Here is a 4,555-nt window from a genome sequence, read left to right as displayed (position 1 = left end):
TTCTGTTTGGGATTTTAGGTGGAAACTTCATTTTTAATTTCTTCCTATTCTCCTTGGTTGTGGAACTGTCACTAGTAAAGAGTCATGAACTTCTTCGATGCCGTGCATTTGGGGGAGATGTCATAGTGGGGCTCATTACCTGAGGTGTTGTAGTTATTTATGGACCAGAACTTTCTGTTAGTGAAAGAATTGGAGTTACCTCTCGGCTATTTCCAATCTGCGAGAAGATAGACTTTGCTCCAGTTTGGCCAATTCTGGCAACAGACTTTTTTGAAGGGGCTCTGGTGGATGGCACATCAATTACAGAAGGTGTATTAGTGTAGTTTTGTAAATAAGATCCATCTCCAGGACTTGGGGTTTCTAATGGCAAAATCCCAAAACTTGGGGTAAATGGACTAAGAGCTGTTGGTCCTGTTAATAAACTTCGACCAGTTTTTGGTTTATTTTGAACCTGTTTAGATAATATGGAAGTTCCTGTTCCCAGTGGGACAGTTTCAGGTGAAATTACAGCTGAATCAATAAAAGACACTGGGGAATCTGTATTCAAGGAGTACTTTGAATTGGAAGATTCTAAATTGACTCTGTTTAATTCAGTTGTGTCCTGGGGTGTTTCCATAAGAATGGTCTCAGGCTGTCTGTGACATAAACTGTGATTAGGTACTTGTGTTGTGCAAGAGTTGGGCAGACAGTTGCTAAAGTTCTGTAAAGATGTGAATTTAAATGTTTGGTCAGGATCTGGCTTTTCACCTATTTCACATAATGATTCAAAGGGATACCAGTGGAAAGCATTTAAACTAAGTCTTTTTTGGTAACATTCTTATCCTTTAGCAAGCCGATCTGTCCTGCAATATACACGTCCCAACAATGGAAGGGGAAAGCAAACTGAATCACCAAACTCAGTAACAATATCATCATGGCTTTTCTGCTTATTAAACACTCCACCAGATAAGATTTGTTCCCAGTCTGCAAGCTTACTGAGATCAACACAACATTTTGCAAGCAGGTATTTGCATTGTGGTGTAGGACAACTGTGTCTTTGCAAGAGTCTATATGCTTTATAGGCCTTTCCTGGGAGGTAAGAACAGGTCGCCATTAAAAACAAGGCTTCTTCTGAGTGTACTTCTGCATAAAGGCGTTCTGTGAGGAAAACCCCATCTCGGTAAGCATAGTGGTTTAGTGCTTGCCATATAGCAGCCTGGACGGGTTCCTGCAGCACTGTCATCCTCAAGGCAAAGGCCCAATTTCTGCAGTGCCTCAGGAAACCCCCACCCCACCCACCCCCCTCCCCCCTGTAGCGGCTCCAGCCCGGCCAGCCTCGGCTCATTTAAATTCACCAGTTACCGGGGGATGGGGGTGGCCGAACCAGAATGACTTCTTTATCCTGCCATCTCTGGAAAGCCCGGCCCCTTGTGATCCATTGTGAAGCCAAAGTCACCTCATGTTTGGGGAACAGATCCACTCCCAACTTCAGTGGAGGGATGTGGCATGTAGGATGAAGGACTCTCCTCCTTCTGATTTGGTCTGCACAGCGGGGCCTAGGGCTGGAGTCCTCTCTGTGAGGACTGCTGAGTCCCTTTACCGTGGGTTCCATTGGCCCCACCCTGGGACATGGGCCTTGGCAGATTCTGGACCTTCCTGGCCCTTAAGTTGCTGTCAGAAACCCCATCTCGTGTTCCGATGCCCCGAATAACTGTGGCTCGTGCCTCTCTGTAAACATTGGAAATCTCTCCTCTACACATGGTCACCTAAAACCCCAGGAGCTCGGGACACACGTCTGCCATCCACCTCACTGCTTTCAGGAGAGAATGCTGAGAGTCTCTTGCCAAATCTCTCTTGACTTGAGTTCTTCATGGGTGTGTGGTTAAGGCGTAGTGAGACCAGATGTATTAACTCAGGCCGGGTGCTGGTGGCTCACGCCTGTAACCCCAACACTGTGGGAGGCCGAGGCTGTAGGATCCCTTGAGGAATAGCCTAACACTGGGGAGGTTGAGGCTGCAGTGTGTGAGCCATAATGGTGTAATTTGGATCCAGCAGTTTTCTAAACAGTCATTTTGTGGAATCTGCAAAGAGATATTTCTGAAACCATTGAGGCCTATGGTGAAAAGGGAAATATTTTCAAATAAAAATAAAACAGAAGCTTTCTGAGAAACTTCTTTTTGATGTGTGTATTCATCTCACAGTGTTGAAACTTTTTTTATTGAGCAGTTTGGAAACAGTCTTTTTGTAAAATCTGCAAAGGGATATTTCTTAGCCATTTGAGACCTAAGGTGAAAAAGAGATATCTTCACATAAAAACTAGACAGAAGCATTCTGAGAAAGTTCTTTCTTATATGTGCATTCATCTCACAGAGTTGAACCTTTCTTTTGTTTGAGCAGTTTGGAAACAGTCTTTTCTTAAAATATGCTAATGGATATTTGTGAGCCCTTCACAGCCTATGATGAAACAGGAAATACCTTGACATAAAAACTAGACAGAATCTTTCTGAGAAAATGCTTTGCAATGTGTGCTTTCATCTCACAGAGTTGAACTTTTCTTTTGATTGAGCAGTTTCAAAACAGTCTTTTTGTAGAATCCACAAATGGATATTTGCAGCTCTTTTAGGCCTATGGTGAAAACGGAAATATTTTCACAAAAACACTAAAAAGCAGCTTTCTGAGAATCTTCTTTGTGATGCCTGGATTCATATCACAGAGAAGAAACTTTCTTTTGATTGAGCAGATTGGTAACAGTATTTTTGTACAATCTGCAAGTTGATATTTCTGAGCCTTTTGATGCCTGTAGTGAAAAATAATTATCTTCACATAAAAACTAGACAGAATCATTCCGAGAAACTTCTTCCTTATGTGTGCATTCATCTCACAGAGTTGAACCTTTCTTTTCATGGAGTAGTTTGGAAACAGTCTTTTTGTAGTATCTGCAGAGGGATATTTGTGAATTGTTTAAGGACTATAGTGAAAAAGGAAATATCCTCACATAAAAACTAGACAGAAGCATTCTGAGAAACTTCTTTTCTATGTGTGCATTCATCTCACACAGATGAATCTTTCTTTTCATTGAGCAGTATGGAAAGAGTCTTTTGGTTCAATCTGCAAAGGGATATTTCTGAGCAGTTTGAGGCCTATGGTGAAAAAGTAATATCTTCACATAAAAACTAGACAGAAGCATTCTGAGAAACTTCTTTTTATGTGTGCATTCACCTCACAGGGTTGAAACTTTCCTTTCATTGAGAAGTTCAGAAAGACTCTTTTTGTAGAATCTGAAAGGGATATTTTTGAGTCCATTTAGGCCTGTGGTGAAATAGGAAATATCGTTACATAAAAACTAGACAGAAGCTTTCTGAGAAACTTCTTTGTGATGTGTGCTTTCATCTCACAGAGTTGAACCTTTGTTTTGATAGAGCAGCTTGGAAACAGTCTTTTTGTGGAATCTGCAAATGGATGTTTGGAGTGCTTTGAGGCCTATGGTGAAAAAAGGAAATATCTTCACATTAAAACTAGACAGAAGCATTCTGAGAAACTTCTTTGTGATGCGTGCATTCATCTCACGTTGTTGAGCCTATCTTTTGATTTAGCAGATTGGAAACAGTCCTTTTGTTGTATCTCCAGAGGGATAGTTGTGAACGGTTTGAGGCCTATGGTGAAAAAGGAAATACCTTCACATACAAAGTAGACAGAAGCATTCTGGAAAACTTCCCTGTGATGTGTGCATTCAACTCACAGAGGTGAACCTTTCTTTAGATTGAGCAGTTTGGAAACAGTTCTTTTTTAGAATCTGCAAAGGGATATTTCTGAGCTCATTGGGGCCTAGGATGAAAAAAAAATCTTCACATAAAACTGAATAGATGCATTCTGAGAAACTTCTTTGTGATGTGTCCATTCATCTCACAGAGTTGAACCTTTCTTTGGGTTGGGCAGTTTGGAAACAGTCTTTTTGAAGTATCTGCAAAAAATATTTGTGAGCTCTTTATGGCCTATGGTGAAATAGGAAATATCTTCAGATAAAAACTAGACAGAAGCTTTCTGAGAAACTACTTTGTGATGTGTTCTTTCATCTCACAGAGTCGAACCTTTCTTTTGAATGAGCAGTTTGGAAACACTCTTTTTGTAGAGTCTGTAAATGGATATTTGGAGCACTTTGAGGCCCATGGTGAAAAAGGAAATATCTTCACATAAAAACCAGACAGGAGCATTCTGAGAAACTTCTTTGTGATGGGTGTATTCATCTCACAGAGTTGAACATTTCCTTGGATGCAGCAGTTTGGAAACAGTCTTTTTATAGTATCTGCAGAGGGATATTCATGAGCAGTTTATGACCTATGGTTAAAAAGGTTATATCTTCACAAAAAAAACTCGACAGATCCGTTGTGAGAAACTTCTTTGATATGTATGCATTCAACTCACAGAGGTGAACCTTTCTTTGGATTAAGCAGTTTTCTAAACAGTCCTTTTGTAGAATCTGCAAAGGGATATTTCTGAGCCCATTGAGGCCTATGGTGAAAAAGGATATATCTTCACATGAATGCTAAACAGAAGCTTTCTGAGAAACTTCTTTGTG

General features: G+C 40.6%; 1 pseudogene; it reads right to left on the bottom strand.

Annotated features, from left to right (window-relative positions):
• Positions 1–271: 271 nt before the first annotated feature.
• Positions 272–1,222, bottom strand: LOC129053580 (cell division cycle protein 27 homolog; annotated as a pseudogene).
• Positions 1,223–4,555: the final 3,333 nt, after the last annotated feature.

Source organism: Pongo abelii, chromosome 23, assembly GCF_028885655.2.
Source record: "Pongo abelii isolate AG06213 chromosome 23, NHGRI_mPonAbe1-v2.0_pri, whole genome shotgun sequence".
Classification (NCBI taxonomy): domain Eukaryota; kingdom Metazoa; phylum Chordata; class Mammalia; order Primates; family Hominidae; genus Pongo; species Pongo abelii.
Note: the sequence above shows the minus strand (reverse complement) of the source record. Positions and strands in the feature narration are given on the sequence as shown.